The sequence below is a fragment of the Ranitomeya variabilis genome, chromosome 2, assembly GCF_051348905.1.
Source record: "Ranitomeya variabilis isolate aRanVar5 chromosome 2, aRanVar5.hap1, whole genome shotgun sequence".
Classification (NCBI taxonomy): domain Eukaryota; kingdom Metazoa; phylum Chordata; class Amphibia; order Anura; family Dendrobatidae; genus Ranitomeya; species Ranitomeya variabilis.
The window spans coordinates 769,717,653-769,739,264 of record NC_135233.1 but is presented as its reverse complement, the minus strand read 5'-3'; positions in this window follow the sequence as shown (position 1 = coordinate 769,739,264).

Sequence of the window (21,612 nt, the reverse complement as noted above, 5' to 3'; positions counted from 1 at the left end):
GGAAATGGTCCGTACTGACACATTGGAACGAGTGTGCACTGGCCGCTAATTTTAGAAATGGCCTTTCTGAAGCCATTAAGAATGTTATGGTGGGTTTTCCCATTCCCACAGGTCTGAATGATACTATGGCACTGGCTATTCAAATTGACCGGCGGTTGCGGGAGCGCAAAACCGCAAATTCCCTCATGGTGTTGTCTGAACAGACACCTGATTTAATGCAATGTGATAGAATCCTGACTAGAAATGAGCGGAAAATTCATAGACGCCGGAATGGCTTGTGCTACTACTGTGGTGATTCTACACATGTTATCTCAGCATGCTCTAAACGTATAGCTAAGGTTGTTAGTCCTGTCACCGTTGGTAATTTGCAACCTAAATTTATTCTGTCTGTAACTTTGATTTGCTCACTGTCATCTTATCCTGTCATGGCGTTTGTAGATTCAGGTGCTGCCCTGAGTCTCATGGATCTCTCATTTGCTAAGCGCTGTGGTTTTACTCTTGAACCATTAGAAAATCCTATTCCTCTTAGGGGTATTGATGCTACACCATTGGCAGCAAATAAACCGCAGTATTGGACACAGGTTACCATGTGCATGACTCCTGAACACCGCGAGGTGATACGTTTCCTGGTTTTACATAAGATGCATGATTTGGTTGTTTTAGGGCTGCCATGGTTACAGACCCATAATCCAGTCCTGGACTGGAAGGCTATGTCAGTCTCAAGTTGGGGCTGTCGTGGTATTCATGGGGATTCCCTGCCTGTGTCTATTGCTTCTTCTACGCCTTCGGAAGTTCCGGAGTATTTGTCTGATTATCAGGATGTCTTCAGTGAGTCTGAGTCCAGTGCACTGCCTCCTCATAGGGACTGTGACTGTGCTATAGATTTGATCCCAGGCAGTAAATTTCCTAAGGGAAGACTGTTTAATCTGTCGGTACCTGAACATACCGCTATGCGTTCATATATCAAGGAGTCTCTGGAGAAAGGACATATTCGTCCGTCTTCTTCCCCTCTTGGTGCGGGATTCTTTTTTGTGGCAAAAAAGGACGGATCTTTGAGACCTTGTATTGATTATCGGCTTTTAAATAAGATCACTGTCAAATTTCAGTATCCTTTACCGCTGTTGTCTGACTTGTTTGCCCGGATTAAGGGTGCCAAGTGGTTCACCAAGATAGACCTTCGTGGTGCGTACAACCTTGTGCGCATTAAGCAAGGTGATGAATGGAAAACCGCATTCAATACGCCCGAGGGTCATTTTGAGTACTTGGTGATGCCTTTTGGGCTCTCCAATGCGCCTTCAGTTTTTCAGTCCTTTATGCATGACATTTTCCGGAAGTATCTGGATAAATTTTTGATTGTTTATCTGGATGATATTTTGGTTTTTTCTGATAATTGGGATTCGCATGTGGAGCAGGTCAGGTTGGTCTTTAAAATTTTGCGTGAAAATTCTTTGTTTGTCAAGGGCTCAAAGTGTCTCTTTGGTGTACAGAAGGTTCCCTTTTTGGGGTTCATTTTTTCCCCTTCTGCTGTGGAGATGGACCCAGTCAAGGTCCGAGCTATTCTTGATTGGACTCAGCCCTCGTCAGTTAAGAGTCTTCAGAAGTTCTTGGGCTTCGCTAACTTCTACCGTCGTTTTATCGCTAATTTTTCTAGCATTGTGAAACCTTTGACGGATATGACCAAGAAGGGCTCCGATGTAGCTAACTGGGCTCCTGCTGCCGTGGAGGCTTTCCAGGAGTTGAAACGCCGGTTTACTTCGGCGCCTGTTTTGTGCCAGCCTGACGTCTCACTTCCCTTTCAGGTTGAGGTGGATGCTTCGGAGATTGGGGCAGGGGCCGTTTTGTTGCAGAGAGGCCCTGGTTGCTCTGTTATGAAACCTTGTGCCTTTTTCTCTAGGAAGTTTTCGCCTGCCGAGCGAAATTATGATGTGGGCAATCGGGAGTTGTTGGCCATGAAATGGGCATTTGAGGAGTGGCGTCATTGGCTCGAGGGTGCTAAGCATCGTGTGGTGGTCTTGACTGATCACAAAAATCTGATGTATCTCGAGTCTGCTAAACGCCTTAATCTGAGACAGGCCCGCTGGTCATTGTTTTTCTCCCGCTTTGATTTTGTTGTCTCGTATTTACCAGGTTCAAAGAATGTGAAGGCCGATGCTCTTTCTAGGAGCTTTGTGCCTGATGCTCCTGGAGTCGCTGATCCTGTTGGTATTCTTAAAGATGGAGTTATCTTGTCAGCTATTTCTCCGGATCTGCGACGTGTGTTGCAGAGATTTCAGGCTGATAGGCCTGAGTCTTGTCCACCTGACAGACTGTTTGTCCCGGATAAGTGGACCAGCAGAGTCATTTCCGAGGTTCATTCCTCGGTGTTGGCAGGTCACCCGGGAATTTTTGGCACCAGAGATCTGGTGGCCAGGTCCTTTTGGTGGCCTTCCTTGTCAAGGGATGTGCGGTCATTTGTGCAGTCCTGTGGGACTTGTGCTCGAGCTAAGCCTTGCTGTTCTCGTGCCAGCGGTTTGCTCTTGCCCTTGCCTGTCCCGAAGAGACCTTGGACACATATCTCCATGGATTTCATTTCTGATCTTCCGCTATCTCAGGGCATGTCCGTTATCTGGGTGATATGTGATCGCTTCTCCAAGATGGTCCATTTGGTTCCTTTGCCTAAGCTGCCTTCCTCTTCCGATCTGGTTCCTGTGTTTTTCCAGAACGTGGTTCGTTTGCACGGCATCCCTGAGAATATTGTGTCAGACAGAGGATCCCAGTTCGTTTCCAGGTTCTGGCGATCCTTTTGTAGTAGGATGGGCATTGATTTGTCGTTTTCGTCTGCTTTCCATCCTCAGACTAATGGACAGACGGAGCGAACCAATCAGACTTTGGAGGCTTATTTGAGGTGTTTTGTCTCTGCTGATCAGGACGATTGGGTGACATTCTTGCCGTTGGCTGAGTTTGCCCTTAATAATCGGGCTAGTTCCGCCACCTTGGTTTCGCCTTTTTTCTGCAACTCTGGTTTCCATCCTCGCTTTTCTTCGGGTCATGTGGAGCCTTCTGACTGTCCTGGGGTGGATTCTGTGGTGGATAGGTTGCAGCAGATCTGGAATCATGTGGTGGACAACTTGAAGTTGTCACAGGAGAAGGCTCAGCGCTTTGCCAACCGCCGCCGCGGTGTGGGTCCCCGACTACGCGTTGGGGATTTGGTATGGCTTTCTTCCCGCTTTGTTCCTATGACGGTCTCCTCTCCCAAATTTAAACCTCGTTTTATTGGGCCTTACAAGATATTGGAAATCCTTAATCCTGTATCTTTTCGTCTGGATCTTCCTGTGTCGTTTGCTATTCACAATGTATTTCATAGGTCCTTGTTGCGGCGGTACATTGTGCCTGTGGTTCCTTCTGCTGAGCCTCCTGCTCCGGTGTTGGTTGAGGGCGAGTTGGAGTACGTGGTGGAGAAGATCTTGGATTCTCGCCTCTCCAGGCGGAGGCTTCAGTACCTGGTCAAGTGGAAGGGCTATGGTCAGGAGGATAATTCCTGGGTGGTCGCCTCTGATGTTCATGCGGCCGATTTAGTTCGTGCCTTTCATGCCGCTCATCCTGATCGCCCTGGTGGTCGTGGTGAGGGTTCGGTGACCCCTCACTAAGGGGGGGGTACTGTTGTGAATTTGCTTTTTGCTCCCTCTAGTGGTTACTAGTTTTTTGACTCTGGTTTTTCTGTCATTCCTTTTATCCGCACCTGGGTCGTTAGTTAGGGGTGTTGCTATATAAGCTCCCTGGACCTTCAGTTCTATGCCTGGCAACGTAGTTATCAGAGCTAGTCTGCTGTGCTCTTGTCTACTGATCCTGGTTCCAGTTATATCAGCTAAGTCTGCCTTTTGCTTTTTGCTTTTTGTTTTGGTTTTGTATTTTTGTCCAGCTTGTTCCAAATCTATATCCTGACCTTTGCTGGAAGCTCTAGGGGGCTGGTGTTCTCCCCCCGGACCGTTAGACGGTTCGGGGGTTCTTGAATTTCCAGTGTGGATTTTGATAGGGTTTTTGTTGACCATATAAGTTACCTTTCTTTATTCTGCTATCAGTAAGCGGGCCTCTCTGTGCTAAACCTGGTTCATTTCTGTGTTTGTCATTTCCTCTTACCTCACTGTCATTATTTGTGGGGGGCTTCTATCCAGCTTTGGGGTCCCCTTCTCTGGAGGCAAGAAAGGTCTTTGTTTTCCTCTACTAGGGGTAGCTAGATTCTCCGGCTGGCGCGTGTCATCTAGAATCAACGTAGGAATGATCCCCGGCTACTTCTAGTGTTGGCGTTAGGAGTAGATATATGGTCAACCCAGTTACCACTGCCCTATGAGCTGGATTTTTGTATTCTGCAGACTTCCACGTTCCTCTGAGACCCTCGCCATTGGGGTCATAACAGGCGTCTCTAGGGTCCCGGAAGAACTCCAGGCCTACCCGTCAAACGGGTGCCGTTCCTACCCGAACCTCAGGGAGGGACGGAGGATTAGCAGAACATCATCTAGTCGAGTTGTGAGGGAACACCAGAAACAGACACAACAGTTGTGGGGTACTTTCCGTAAGCACAGCAGGGAAGGACTACAACACATAGCGCTAGGGGGAAGGCACAGATTTCCTCCTGTGAAGAGAACTCTGGAAGTGTCATTGGACCGGCCGGACTTGCGCAGCCTGGTGAGCCGTATTCTGGATTGAGGACCCAGAGATCTTCAGTAAAGAGGTAAAGAGACTGCAACCTGGTGTCCTCATTATTTATCGCGACCTGCACCCCACAACTGCACCGTTACAACACCACTTATTGCACCGGACGTCCCCCACTGACAGACAGGGCCACGGACCGGGTCTAGCCACCGTGACAACCCCAGGACTGAGATCCCAGAGGCCCGGCTCCGGGTACCCCTCGGCCCTGCGGCGGTGTGGGGGCGCTCCAACAGCAGCCTGTAGCACCGCAATCCCTGCTAAAGAAAGAAGACAACTAAGCGAAAGTTTTATCCCTGATCCCTGCCCAATCCCCCCTTCATCCACCCCAATCCCCACATCCCCCCCAATCCCCCCCTTCCCCCTCTTTTTACCCCCCTCCACCCCCATTTGCGCCGCCTCTGCGCACACATTTAGTAGCCGCCAAGCGTTGATTGGTGACACAGTTCACCGATCGACGCTCGTGCTCGCTTTTTTTCCTCAGCCCCTTTGCGCCAACTCCGTACTCACATCCCGCAGCCGCCAAACTTTGATAAGTGACACAGTTCACTTATCACAGTTTGTGCCTGCCGTTTTCCTTTTTTTTTTTCACCCTCCTTTGCGCCACCTGACTACAACCGTACGTTTTGATCACAAACCCCTGCCCAATCCCCACATCCACCCCCATCCCCCTTCCCCCTCTTTTTACCCCCCTTTGCACCTCCTTCCATGCGCCCATTTAACAGCCGCCGAGCGATCATTGGTGAAGTAGTTCACCGATCAACTCTCGCACTCGCTTTTTTTCCCTCAGCCCCTTTGTGCATGCAACATCCGTACACACATCCCACAGCCGCCAAACTTTGATAAGTGACGCAGTTCACTTATCACAGTTTGTGCCTGCCATTTTCCTTTTTTTTTTTCACCTTCCTTTGCGCCACCTGACTACAACCGTACGTTTTGATCACTGATCCCTGCCCAATGCCCACATCCACCCCCATCCCCCTCTTTTTACCCCCCTTTGCACCTCCTTCCGTGCCCCCATTTAACAGCCGCCGAGCGTTCATTGGTGAAGTAGTTCACCAATCAACTCTCGCGCTCGCTTTTTTTCCCTCAGCCCCTTTGCGCAACATCCATACACACATCCCGCAGCCGCCGAACTTTGATAAGTGACGCAGTTCAGTTTTTTTTTTTACCCCCCCCTTGCCCGACCCACGTGCGCACATCAAGCAGCGGCCAAACTTTGATAAGTGAAACAGTTCACTTATCAGAGCTGGGCCTGCTGTTTTAGACACTTTTACTTTTTTTGTCATCTCTGTGCGCACATCCAGCAGCCGCCGAATTTTGATAAGTGACGCAAGTTCACTTATCAGAGCTAGGGCCTGCTGTTTTAGACTTTTCTTTTCACAGGTTTTTATTCTCCTTTTAGCGTTTTCTTTTCAGATAATAGTTTGCACAAATCACTATCCCCCCACACATACACATACAGTTATCAATAAAGTGCACCCAAGCACCATATTCACACAAAAATGTCCCGCTTGTCCCGTTCGTCCCAACAGCGCTATTCATTGGAGGAGGCATATTCTTTCCTTGCCTCCGACACTGATAGCGAGCGAGAGGATCCCACTTTTCTTTACTTTTCTGATTCTTCATCCTCATCCTCTTTTTCCTCCTCCTCCTCCTCCTCATCTTCCTCCTCGGGTCCTGCGGAACCACCGCGCAGACGCCCCAAGACAGAAGATGAGGCATCGCCCACCATTCCTGAACCAGCGCTCCCCACTGCGGACCCCATATGGACCTCGCCCCCCGAAAATTACGAGCCACTGATTCCTGATTTTGTGGCAGAATCCGGAATCAAGTTTGACACCGCCGGCCTCACAGAAAAAGACTTTTTCAAAGTCTTTTTCTCTGAGGATTTTTTTAACCTCATGGTGGAGCAAACTAATTTGTATGCTCATCAATTTTTGGAGCAAAACCCCGGTTCATCATTTTCCAACTCGTCTCCTGTAGATGTTGTTGAAATGATGCAGTTTTGGGGCCTGGTCCTCCACATGGGGATCGTGAAGAAGCCAGAAATTCGGCAATATTGGAGTGTAGATATTTTATATAACACTCCAGTGTTCCGAATGGTCATGGTTCGGAAGCGTTTTGAGGCCATCCATAAGTTCCTGCATTATTCCGATAATGCACAGTGTCCCGCACGAGATGACCCCAACTTTGACCGTCTGTTCAAAGTTCGGCCAGTCATCGAACACTTCAACAAAAAGTTTTCTGAAGTGTACTTGCCCAAAAGGGACATCTGCGTGGATGAGTCCTTGGTCCATTTTAAGGGGCGGCTCGGATTCCGTCAATACCTGCCCAACAAGAGGGCCAGGTACGGAATCAAACAATACAAGCTGTGTGAGAGTACCTCAGGGTACATCCACAGGTTTAGAGTGTATGAAGGGAAGGACACCAGGATTGAACCCCCTGAGAGTCCTCCTGTCCTGGGAGTGAGTGGGAAGTTTGTCTGGGATTTGGTGCACCCACTGCTGGATAAAGGTTATCACCTCTATACCGATAATTTTTATACCAGCATCCCACTCTACAAATCCCTCTCTGCACGAGGTACCGCAGCCTGCGGTACTGTCCACAAAAATCAGAGAGGCCTCCCAAAGACGCTACTTGGGCAGATGCTCAGAAAAGGTGAGAGCAAAGCCCAATGTAGCGACCACCTGCTGGTGGTCAAGTACAAGGACAAAAGGGATGTCCTTCTCTTGACCACCATACACGGTGATGGCAGCGCCCTCAGCACTGTACGGGGTACCTCCACACAGGTCTTCAAACCGGACTGTGTACTGGGGTACAACAAAAGCATGGGGGGCGTTGATCTCTCTGATCAACTCCTCCAACCGTACAGTGTTTTGAGAAAGGCCAAGGTGTGGTACAAAAAGCTGGCCGTGCACATTGTACAAATGGCAGTGCTGAACGCTTTCCTGCTGTCACGATGTGCATGCCACACCGATACGTCGTACCTTCAGTTCCAGGAGGTAGTGGTTAAGGCCCTGATATATGGCACTCCGGAAGGAGAGGGCCCCAGTACTTCCAGAACTGAAGGTGCTCGTATCGTACCAGGCCAGCATTTTCCGGGGGTGGTCCCGCCAACTGGCAGAAAAGGTAAGCCGCAAAAAAAGGTGTCGAGTGTGTTACAAAAGGGGAATATGCAAGGACACCATTTATCAATGCGACACCTTCCCCGAAAAACCTGGCCTGTGTATGAAGGATTGCTTCAAATTGTACCACACCTCCATGCACTACTAATTCACAGGAAACCGTACATTAGTTCCAAAAAGGGGGCACATCTAGATAAGTTCCTTGGGGGTCTAGGTTCCAAAATGATGTCACTTGTGGTTTTTTTTTACTGTTTAGGCACATCAGGGGCTCTGCAAATGGAACATTACGACCTCAGACCATTTCATCAAAGTCTGCATTCCAAAACGTCACTACTTCCCTTTCGAGCCCCAACGTATGCCTAAACAGTTTTTTCCCACATATGGCATACCAGCGTAATCAGGACAATTTGGACAACAACATTTGATGTCCAATTTCTCCTGTTACCCTTGGGAAAATTAAAAATTGGGGACTAAAAGATCATTTTTGTGGGAAAAAATAGGATTTTTTATTTTCATGCCTGGGCATTATAAACTTTAGTGAAGCACTTGGGTGTTCAAAATTCTCACCACACACCTAGATAAGTTCCTTAGGGGGTCCAGTTTCCAAAATGCGGTCACTTGTGGGGGGTTTCTACTGTTTAGGCACATCAGGGGCTCTGCAAACGGAACATGATGCCTGCAGAACATTCCATCAAAGTCTGCATTCCAAAACGTCACTACTTCCCTTTCGAGCCCCAACGTATGCCCAAACATTAGTTTTCATCCACATGTGGGGTACCAGCCTACTCAGGACAAACTGGACAACAGCTTTTAGGGTCCAATTTCTCCTGTTACCCTTGGGAAAATTAAAAATTGGAGACTAAAAGATCATTTTTGTGGGGAAAAAATAGGATTTTTTTTTCATGCCCGAGCGTTATAAACTTCTGTGAAGCACTTGGGGGATAAAAGTGCTCATCACACATCTAGATAAGTTCCTTATGGGGTCTAGTTTCCAAAATGGGGTCACTTGTGGGGGTTTTCCACTGTTTTGGCACATCAGGGGCTCACCAAACGCGACATGGCGTCCGATCTCAATTCCAGCTTATTTTAGCTTGAAAAAGTCAAATGGAGCTCCTTCCCTTCTGAGCCCTGCCGTGCGCCCAAACAGTGGTTCCCCCCACATATGGGGTATCGGCGTACTCAGGACAAATTGGACTACAAATTTTGTGGTCCAATTTCTTCTGTTACCCTTGTGAAAATAAAAAATTGGGGACTAAACGATCATGTTTGTGGAAAAAATTGGATTTTTTTTTTTCACACCCGGGCGTTATAAACTTCTTTGAAGCACTTGGGGGATAAAAGTGCTCATCACACATCGAGATAAGTTCCTTAGGGGGTCTAGTTTCCAAAATGGGGTCATTTGTGGGGGGTTTCCACTGTTTAGGCACATCAGGGGCTCACCAAACGCGACATGGCGTCCGTTCTCAATTCCAGCCAAATTTAGCTTGAAAAAGTCAAATGGCGCTCCTTTCCTTCCGAGCCCTGCCGTGCGACCAAATAGTGGTTCCCCCCCACATTCGGGGTATCAGTGGACTCAGGAAAAATTGGACAACAACTTTTGAGGTCCATTTTCTTGTTTTACCCTTGGGAAAATAAAAAAATTGTTGCTGAAATATCATTTTTGTGAGTAAAAAGTAAAATGTTCACTTTTTCCTTCCACGGTGCTTCTGCTCCTGTGAAACACCTGAAGGGCTAATAAACTTCTTGAATGTGGTTTTGAGTACCTTCTGGGGTGCAATTTTTAGAATGGTGTCACTTTTGGGTTTTTTCTACCATATAGACCCCTCAAAGTGACTTCAAATGTGAGGTGGTCCCTAAAAAAATGGTTTTGTAAATTTGAGTGAGTGAGAAATCACTGGTTAACTTTTACCCCTTATAACTCTCTAACAAAAAAAAAATGTGGTTCCAAAATTGTGCTGATGTAAAGTAAACATGTGGGAAATGTTATTTATTAACTATTTTGTGTCACATAACTCTCTCGTTTAACAGAATAAAAATTCAAAATTTGAAAATTGCGAAATTTTCGATATTTTCGCCAAATTTCCATTTTTTTCACAAATAAACGCAGGTATTATCAAAGAAATTTTACCTCTAACATGAAGTACAATATGTCACGAGAAAACAATGTCAGAATCACTGGGATCCATTGAAGCGTTCCAGAGTTATAACCTCATAAAGGGACAGTGGTCAGAATTGTAAAAATTGGTCAGGTCATTAACGTGCAAACCACCCTTGGGGGTAAAGGGGTTAATCAAATAAGGAAAATTGAATTGTGAAGAATTCATCCAAAACCACATCAAAATGTTAGAAACCACTTTTTTTAATGTGGGTTTGACAGTGAGATTCATGCAAATACATTTGAAATTATAGAGCTAAACGGGTTGCCAATAGTCAGACAACCCTTTCCCAATCACCATAGTTCCCCCATGTACAATAATAGCAGCTATATTCACCTATGGTACGGATGTCATTCCAGTGATGTTGGCTCCTGCAGCCCCAGGGCACGTGTGACATAATAATTGTCATGTGAGCCCTGCAGCCAATCAGCAGCCGATTCACTCTCACTTCGAACTTAACTGACATGTGGAGGAAGTCATAGAGCACCAGCAGCTCTCACTTCTGTGTTAATTTCATCTGAAGACAGTGAGAGGGCACCGTCTGCTGATTGGCTGCAGGGCTCACATGAAATAACAATGTCACGCCAGCCCCGAGAGAACAGATGACATCGCTGTAACAGCACTAGCACCGGAGAGGAGTATAGCTGCTATTATTTTTCATGGTGAAACTATAGTGATTGAGAAAATGTTGTTTGGTGTACAACACCTTTAAATATTGCAAACCCGACATCATTTCACATCACTAGAGCCGCATCACATTCTAAGAGTGAGGAGCCGTTAATGTATGTTCACACACCTTTTTTCATATGAGCTTGGAGTAATCCTCTCCAAAAACGTCCTGAAAAAGTGCTAAAAAATAAAAAGGATGAACATGTCTATGTAAAAAATAACTTGCTAATCATACAGTATGTTCAGGCTCTTGAGCGTCTTTTAACCACTTTAGATTTCCAAAAATGCCAAACATTCAAAAGAACCAAGTAGACCATTTTTCAAGGGTTTCCTGCTCTGAAGAAATTCCATACTTAAAATACAAGTCAATGGTAAGACTCAAAACACTCATTCAGTGTTTTGTTATTTAGTTTAAAATTGTTAGCGTTTTCTTCATTGTTGAATAGAGTTAAAATATCATCTGGGAAACACCAGTATAAAAGTCTTTCCTAAGATGCTAAATAAACCCCTCCGTTAGTCTACTAAAAAAAGCTTCAGGTTTACAAAACGCCAGCATAAAGAATAGTTTTCTAAAGTGTCTTCTGCTTGAAAAATTCATATTTTTGGCTGCCTGAAAAAAACGTGAAGGTGGCGCCCCTGAGGGTTCAGTCTCCACAGAGTACTGCACCTCAGCCAGAGGTGTGGTATTACGCTCTCAGGAAAGGAGGGGGCACTGCACAGAACCCTACACCTGCATCCAACATTAGACAATTCAGTCAGAGCACAAGGACGTACCCTAAGGGAGGAAGGTCTCATCTCAGGCTGGATAGGAAAGGATGTTGGAAGAGTGGGTGGGGTAGGTAGAGTAGTGGAGCTTGTTAGGAAGATCAGTGCAGGCAGATTGTGAGAGAAATAGAGCTGAGTAGACGTGAGGGTCTGCAGCTCCTGTCAGACAGAAAGGCGCTCCCAGAGAGAGGGAGCTGAAGGAAAGTGAAGCTAAGGAAAGAAGCTCCCAGAAGGACAGAAGGGGTCCTAGGGGCACGGATAGTGAGAGATCCATCTGTGGGGCCGTATCTACCGGCGTAGTCGGTGGAGGGACCAGGTCGCAGTTAGGGGACCAGCCCCATTCTAGTGGAGAAACTAAGGACTCAGCTAGCTAACCGGAGGCTGTGGTACCTGTATTTGCCACAGCCACATCTGTATACATTTGCTGAAAAGGCACCCGTATAGGATCCAGGGGGATTCAGTGCACACCGCCCCACAAGATCCACAGCTGCTGGCTTGGGACACTGTGTGGCAGGCACAGGGCAGAAGAGGCGAAGCCAGTGCAGAGAGATGGCCTGGAAAAGACATATGAAAGAGGGTTCTGGAAAGTGCACCCAATTTGCTTGAAAGCTGGCTGGACCACAAACCTGGATGACACAGCATCCCACATGGGGCAACTAAGGACTGTGAGTAAAGCATTGGAAACTGCACCATGCTGTGTCCTCACATTTATTTTCTGCGCCATTCACCCTACACCACATCTACTGTCAGTATCACCATCATTTACAACCTAAGTGCCCTGGGACTAAAGCTCTAACTGTGGAGAGCTGTACCAACTCTGCTGCATCACCACCAGCCCCAGTGGTCTCTTCAAGCCGCGTTGGCTAACATCTCACATTTGCCGAGTACCACAGGCGGCGTCACGAACAAATAATCCCATAAACTTTATTCCCCTTTATTTCATCATTTTCATTGGACGCCCAGGGCCACAGAGCGGGTCACTGCTGCCGTGACACATCCCCTTTAAGAACCGGCCCGGTTCCGAGTGCCCCCACGACCCTAGCGGGTGCTCCATTTACATACTTGTGCTTGTGCTACACAGTCACAAGTGTTGCGCAAAACTGAAATCACAGTGACACATTGCAACATTGGATGTAATGATCTCCTATGGTGTCATGTTGTAATATACAGTGGCATGTAAAAGTTTGGGTACCCCATGCCAATATTACTATTATTGTGAACAGTTAAGCAATTTGAGGAAGAAATTATCTCTAAAAGGCCTAAAGTTAAAGATAGCACATTTCCTTTGTATTTTAGGCAAAAGAATAAGTATATTGTCATTTTTACATTTTAAAAATTCCAAAAATGAAAATAGGCAAATGGAAAAGCTTGGACACTGTTGGAGATTTGTGTGCTCAGATAACTGTGACCAAGGTTTCCGAACTTAATTATCCTGTTTGGGTTATGGCTTGTTCACTATCATTCTTAAGAAAGACCGGGTGATGCAAATGTCCCAGCTTTATAAAAACCCAGCCTCCTCTAATCTTGTGCCAAAAACCAGCAACCATGGGTTCTTCTAAGCAGCTGCCTAGCACTCTGAAAATGAAAATGGTCGAAGCCCACAAAGCAGTAGAAGACTATAAGAAGATAGCAATGCGTTTTCAAGTTGCCCTTTCCTCAGTTTGAAATGTAATTAAGAAATGACAGTTAACAGGAACAGGGAAGGTCAAGATAAAGTCTGGAAGACCAAGCAAAATTTCAGTGAGCTGCTTGTAGGATTGCTAGAGAGGCAAATCAGATCCCTCTCTTGACTGAAAAAGACCTTCAGAAATATTTAATAGACTGTGGAATTGTTGCACATTGTTCTACTGTTCAGAGACACCTGTACAAATATGGCATTTATGGAAAAGTCATCAGGAAAAACCTCTCCTGCGTCCTCCCCATAAAATTAAGCATCAGAAGTATGCAAAAGAACATCTAAACAAGCCTGATGCATTTTGGAAACAATTTCTGTGGACCGATCAGGTTAAAATATAACTCTTTGGCTATAGTGATCAAAAGGTATGTGTGGTGAAAAAAGGGCACAGAATTTCAGGAAAAGAACATCTCGCCAACCATTAAGCATGGGTGGTGGATCAAACATGCTTTGGAGTTGTGCTGCAGCCAATTGCACAGCAACATTTCACAGGTAGAGGGAAGAATGGATTTAATTAAATTTCCATAAATATAACACCATCCAGAAAAAGCTGAAGTTGAAAAGAGGATGGCTTCTACAAATGCATAATGCTCCTAAACACATGTCAAATTCCACAATAGGCTACCTCAAAGGCGCAAGCTGAAGGTTTTATAACGGCCCTCACAGTTCCCTGATCTGAACATCACTGGAAATCTGTGGCTAGGCCTAAAAATAGCAGCGCATGCAAGATGACCCAGGAATATCACAGAACTGGAAGAATTTTTTCAAGCAAGAATGGATCAAAATGCCTCAAACAAGAATTGAAAGACCCTTGGCTGGCTACAAAAAGCGTTTATAAGCTGTGATACTTGCAAAAGGGGGTGCTACTATGTACTAACCATGCATGGTGTCCGAACTTTTGCATTGGCCCATTTACAAAAAAACAAAGAAAATGTGTAATCTCTAACTTTAGGACTTTTAGAGATCATTTAATCTTCAATTTCCTTAACTGTTCACAATAATAGTACTTTTAACCAGTGGTGCCCAAACTTTTACATGCCACTGTACTATGCCTCTGAGTTATATATGTTTCCAAATGTGTTGAATTTTGTGTCACTGATCACAATTTGCACATGACCAACTTGCCCTGGACTTTAAAGCCAGTCACACACAACATGCAACTTATCTTCAATTTGGCTATTTTATTTACAACAAAACCACAACTCTAAATAGTTGCACAGCAGCAAATAATCAAGTTCAGATGTATTTGTCACATGACTTTTCAGAGACTTGCTGTGGCGACACATGTCCCCTTTAACCCCCAGCCGTATTGTTCTAGTTGACTTCCAGTACCAGGTTGTTTTAACCCTTTTCACTGCTGACAGATCTCTTTAGGCAGTTCTTTTGATCCACTTATTTTATCTTCTATTTCTCCAGTTGGAAATTTTCCTCCGTGGATGTCCGGCAGTTATGATCATCAGCAAAATAAAAAGACAAGTAGGAAAGATCTCCAGAATCAGGATGCTGGAGTGGCAGATGTTTAAATGGGTGAGTAGTGCTTTTTTAATTTCAAAGTATTCCTTGATGTTAGGAAACAATATATCTCTTGGACAAATCCTTTAATGTTATGAAGATCATATGCAGATTAGTGTTGAGCGAGTATACTCGTTGCTCTCCAAGTATTTGTTAGTGCTCGGAGATTTAGATTTTGTTGCCTCAGCTGCATGATTTACGGCTGCTGGACAGCCTGAATACATGTGGGGATTCCCTAACAAACAGGCATTCCTCACATATATTCAGCCTCATAGCCATAAATCATGGAGCTGCAGCGACGAAAACTAAATCACCGAGCTCTAACAAATACTCGGAGACCACCCAGGCATGCTCGGGAAAACCCGAGCAAAGAGTATACTCGCTCATCACTAATGCAGATCACTCTTATACCAACATTTATTACTTACACTGCTCCCAATAGGCCTCTCAAACAGAGTGCACCTGTCAGTCCTGTCACACAAACTTCTCCCCTTCCCTCCATCTCTCTCACCACACACTGCTCCCTTTGCTTCCCAGTCGCGTACTGCTCTCCATGGTGCTCTCTTCTCATGCAGACTTTTCCCTATGCTGCAGTCTCTCTCACAGTTTGTGCCCCATTCTCCTCCTATCTCACACAGACTTCTCCCTATGCTGCAATCTCTCACACTGCTCCCCATGGTCCTCCTTTCTCACATATACTGCCCCTATGTTGAAATCTATTTCTCAGGCTGTTCCCCATAGTCAACCATTCTCACACAGATTGCCCTTATGACACAATCTATCTCACATATGGCCCCCATGTTTATACCTTTTCACACAGATTGCCCCTTATACCGCAATCTCTCTCACAGACTGCTCCACATGCGCCTTTCAGGCTCCCAGAGTGCTCTCAGAGGCTCCCTCACACAGACTTCTCCTCTTGCCTCCATCTCTCTCACATATTGCCCCTTTTGCCTCGCCATCACAGACTGTCCCGTAGGCTGCAATCTCTCTCCCATGGTTCTCCCTTTCCACACAGACTGCCCCTTTTGCCATAATTTTGCAGACTGATCTCCATACTCCCCCCTCTGACACAGACTGTCCCTTATGCCACAATCTTTTTCAGACTGCTTCCCATGATCCTGCATTCTCAAACTGACTACCCCTTAAGCCATAGTTTTACAAACTGATCTCCATACTCCCCCTTCTCACATAGACTGCCTCTTATGCCGTAGTCTCACAGACTGCTCCAAATGGTCCTCCCTTCTCACACAGACTGTCCTTTATGCCACAATCTTTTTCACAGACTGCTTCCCATGGTCCTGGCTTCTTACACAGACTGCCCCTTATGGCGTATTCTTTCTCACTGACTGTTTTCCATACTCCCCCATTTCACACAGACTGTCCCATATGCCATAGTTTCACACACTGCTCCCCAATGGTCCTCCCTTCTCACACAGACTGTCCCATATGCCACAATCTTTTTTCACAGACTGCTTCCCATGATCCTGCATTCTTACACTGACTGCCCTTTATGCCGTAGTCTCTCTCAGAGGCCGGGGTCACACTAGACCGTTATACAGACGAGTGCTATAAAAAATCGCATAGCACTCGGCCCAATGTTAATCTATGGTGCAGCTCCCATCATCCGATATTTTCTCCACCGTATTCAGGATCCGAGTGAAATCGCAGCATGCTGCGATTGTCAGCGTATCTCGGCCGAGACTCGCCAATGCAAGTCTATGGGTGTGAGAAAAAATCGGATTACACACGGACCATGCGTGTGCATTGCGAGAAATACGCAGCGGTGTTAGAGAAAAGCCGGTAATTCAATTGCTGGCTTTTCATTACTCCTGCCTAAACCCGACAGGATATGAGACATGGTTTACATACAGTAAACCATCTCATATCCCCCTTTTTTTTGCATATTCCACACTACTAATGTTAGTAGTGTGTATGTGCAAAATTTCGGCGCTCGTGCCTGTAATCCCCGGGTGATGAAATGAAAGGAAAGCTGGGTGATCTGTACTTACATTGAGTCGCGGTGAGGCGCCCTCTGGTGGATGAACTCATATGAACTCGAGCGTGGGAACTTTTCCAAGGCTCCAGTTCATGAGAACATCCACCAGAGGGCGCCTCACCGCAACTCAATGTAAGTGCAGATCACCCAGCTTTCCTTTCATTTCATCACCCGGGGATTACAGGCACGAGCGAGTGCTTTAGTGCAGCTCCTGCCTGTAAAATAATTAACCCCTTCAGATGGATTACCTCGTGGGACCTGACAGTTCATCAGAGAGGGTATGTATATTGTGGGATTATTATTTTGCCAAGCGAGGGTGTTCCGGACGGATTGAGAGAACAATAAAATACTAAAACAACCTGTGTGTTTATTTCATTAAAATAATTTTTAATAATGCGTGTGTTTTTTAACCGTTTCAGACAATTGGATTAATAATGGATAGGTGTCATAATTGACGCCTCTCCATTATTAATCTGGCTTAATGTCACCTTACAATAGCAAGGTGGCATTAACCCTTCATTACCCCATATCCCACCGCTACACGGGAGTGGGAAGAGAGTGGCCAAGTGCCAGAATAGGCGCATCTTCCAGATGTGCCTTTTCTGGGGTGGCTGGGGGCAGATGTTTGTAGCCAGGGGGGCCAATAACCATGGACCCTCTCCTGGCTATTAATATCTGCCCTCAGTCACTGGCTTTACCGCTCTGGCGGAGAAAATTGCGCGGGAGCCCACGCCAATTTTTTCCGCAATTTAACCCTTAAATTTAATAGCTACAGTGCCGAAATTTTGCACATACACACTACTAACATTAGTAGAGAGGAATATGCAAAAAAAAGGGGGATATGAGATGGTTTACTGTATGTAAACCATGTCTCATATCCTGTCGGGTTTAGGCAGGAGAAATGAAAAGCCGGCAATTGAATTACCGGCTTTTAACATATCTCGTGCGGAATTAAATATAAATACAGAATATATATATATTTGTCTCAATGACATACATATATATATATACATACTGTATATATGTTTTAACGAACATTTGAGCACATAAATCCATTAGATGTCGGTTTTGCAAGCCTGCGAGAAAATCTCAGCATACGGATGCTATACGGATGTCACACGGATGTCAAAGGGATCATTTGATGCGAGGAAATCGCATCCTCGCACTGCACACGGATCACTGTTTTGGAAACATTTGTGCGATTCTCGTCCGTGAAAAACGGACCGTTTTTTTTATACGTTGTGTGTGTCCCCGGCCAGAGACTGATGTCCATTCTCACACAGACTACTTTTTATCTCTTTCAGGCTGCTTCCCGAGATCTCTATTTCACACTTGTTTCTGTGCTTTAATCTTACGAAAACATATTTATTTGTGCCAAAATAAATCTTTTTTACTGTTGTGTGCTTTTTAGCAAAAGTCTCAATATTGACTGCACTGATAATATGAATTAGAAAGCATTTTGAATAAAAGACAATGTATTGGCTATTATTTTCATGACACCAACATATCATGCACACTGTACACAGAATGAATTCCCTTACAATGCTTACATCAGTCTCTGTCCCTAGAGACAAATGTATTCACCCTGCATACACACTGGGGCAAAATAACAAGAAGCCAATGTAGAAGGACATAAATATGGGAAATTAAGGCAAATTAGAACCCTTTGGCCCAGTGCTGTATAGCTATCAATCAGCCTCCCAAAACCCTTGCAAAAAATATGCTACATAAAGTGGATGCATAATAATTAGTGAATTAGTGATGAGTGAATGTGCTAGGATAAGGTGTTATCTGAGCATGCTCATGTACTAACCAAGTGTCTTTGGCGTGCTCGAAAAAGTCCCCGCGGCTGCATGTCTCTCGGCTGTTTGTTAGGCAATCCCTGCATGTTTGGTGGTTGTCCAACAGTCGCGAGACATACAGCCACAGGGACTCGAACATATTATTATTATTATTTTTTATTATTATAGCGTCATTTATTCCATGGCGCTTTACATGTGAAAAGGGGGATACATAAAAAAACAAGTACAATAATCTTAAACAATGCAAGTCACGACTGGTACAGGAGGAGAGAGGACCCTGCCCACGAGGCTCACAATCTACATATTAATCAAGCACGCCCAAGGCACTCGGTTAGAACCTGAGCATGCTCAAATAACACCTTATCCCAGTATATCTGCTCATCACTAGTTATCTTATACAAACACTGGGCAATTACAGATGAGAAAAAACATGGTTTTGTTATACACTCTTCTTATTATTTTCCAGCGTTATAATCTTTACCAGAATGAACAATCTTCAAGAAACTGACATGTTTGTTTTTGCACAGTAATCATTACCCCTGAGTGCAGTGGTCTGTTACAGGGTAACCGAGTCCTCTAGAGACAGTTCCTTATATGTGGTGTCATTGACCCCTACACACAACACACACACACACACACCAGATGAAATGTAATAGCACCAAGGCCACTTTCACATGCTCATAACAGGGACACCTTAGCATATGTGTAACACCCCAGGTAACTGGTTCTTACAGTGGTATTGCCTTCTTCTCGGGGAGGGTGATGCCATGCTTGGAAGCAAGGAAGGATCCCTTTAACAGGTAACCAGCACATGCAACACTGTTTTGACTGCAGGCCAGAAGGGGGAGCTCTGAACCTGGTTTCAGGGGCGATTCCCTAGATATATATATTCTTGCTGGAGGAGGAGTTAGAGTAGATCGTGAGAGGAGAGTGAGGAGAGAGGAAGCAGACAGAGAGTGTGAGAGAAGAAAACTGGGGCCATCCAGACGAGTAGTTCTGCAGCTCCTGAACGGAGAAAGGAGAGTCAGAGCTGTCTGTAGGATACTGAAAGGGGAAGAGAAGCGCAGGAGAAGTAAAGAGCTGGAGGGAAGCTGCAACTGAGCTTCCTCCACACTGGTGCAGAATACAGGTAGCCAGAAGACCGAGGTTGTGGGGGTAACTGTATGCCCCACGGCAGAAACCGGCAGACAGGAGATTGCAGGTCGCCTGTCCAGCATTAACACCCAAAGGCACAGTAACACATAGAGCCCGGAGTTATCCTGAGAGTCACCTGTAAAAAGGCTCGAGTTACCTGCCATGCGGGTAGTGTCCTACCAACAAGGGGGACAGAGAAAAAGTGAGGACCTTGTGTGAGGCCTAAGGCAGCAAGGGACTACAACGCAGCACAGAGAGGAAGGCTTCTAAACCCACCTGGTTAAGGGGATTCCTTAATCGCTTCCAATGCGATCGGACCACACCAGCACCTGTGATCCGGTACCCTGGACTGTGGCTGCCTTACACCAGTAAAAAGGTAAAGAGATTGCAACTTTGTGCCCTCTGATTCTTTCTACACCATCTACCATCTGTCCCTACTACATCGGAAGCACTGGGGACCCAGCTTCACCTGTGGAAAACCATACCATCCCTGCTGCAGTACCATCACCCCAGGAGTCCCCTTTAAGCAGCGTCGGTTAACCCTGACAGAATATTACAGGTGGCGTCACGAACATTCCTTATTCTACATACTAGTGATGAGCGAATATAGTCATTACTCGAGATTTTCCGAGCACGCTCGGGTGACCTCCGAGTATTTTTTAGTGCTTGGAGATTTAGTTTTCTTCGCCACAGCTGGATGATTTACAGCTATTAGTCTGCTTGATTACATGTGGGGATTCCCTTGCAACCAGGCAACCCCCACATGTACTTAGCCTGGCTAATAGCTGTAAATCATTCAGCTGCAGTGATGAAAACTAAATCTCCGAGCACTAAAAAATACTCGGAGGACACCTGAGCGTGCTCGGGAAATCTTGAGTAACGAGTATATTCGCTCATCACTACTAAATATCCCTTTAAAGTCCTTCCCTTTTACTTGGGCACCCATGGCCACGGATCGGGTTGCTGCCACGTGACCACCCCTTTAACGACCACCGGACCCGGTACCGAGTACCCCTAGGCCCTAGGCGGGCGCTCCAACTTGGCGTCACGAACGGGATGGACCGACCCATTAAAATGGGTCTTGTGCGCCTCAGAGACTGTGTATAACTGAAAGATCATTGAACTGCTAATTGCCGCCAAAACTGCCTCCATTATTGCAGCATGTGGCATGCAGGAGGGGAAGGGCATGTTGTTGTGGGAGGAGTCGTGAGGAACGGCGCGAAAACCATGGCCGCCCCTCACCAATTCTACTATGTGAGAGAAGTATGCCCATCAACTAGAGAAGTCCGCCTTCTGGTCTGGGATAGCGGGAAGAAGAGGAAGAACTGCCCACTAAGACAGGCGTGGTGGAGTGAAAGAGCGGGACCCAGACCGAGGAAGAAGTGCCGGAAAGCAGCATGGCGGAGGGAGGTGAGCGAGCACCGGAACGTGAGGTGGAGCAGGAGGACTCCCCCAGCTGGGACTCACAAGAACTGTAAGAAAGTGGAGGAACTTGCTCGGCAGCTCGTGCAGATGCAGAAGATAGAGGCTGTGGCCGGGTGGAAAGAGGCCTTCCTAGGAGACCTTACCAGGCGACTGCCAGCAACCTTGTCCGGCCCGTAGCGGGAAAGAAGTGCGACCCTGACCCCCGGCGGTGGAAGGCCCAATGGCTAGGCCCGAGTCACCCCCACCGCTGTACACACCCGACTAAGGTTTTGGGTCCCTCGGTGAAATGTCACCATATACTGAGGGTACCCCGGCCTCAAGTCCCGCTGCAACCCCTGCGCCAGACGACACCCTGGTGGGCCCCTTATCGACCCCGCTGTCTCCAGGGCCCAGAGCAATAGGCCATCGACTACACTGGGACCGGGGGAGGGCAGCTTGGACCAGATGACATCCCTGCTAGTCCGAACCAGTGGGCCCCGGGTTAACTATACTGAACCCATGGTGTTTGAAGAGGCGCCCGCAGGGGAGGACATGGTAGAGCTCCAAGGTGAAATCCCCATCATAACATGGCGGCAGCATTGTAGACATCGGGAGGAGCAAGAGAGACAGCAATCCCTGGCTCGGCAGGCAGCATATGGAGAAAGAAACCTGCAGGCAAAGG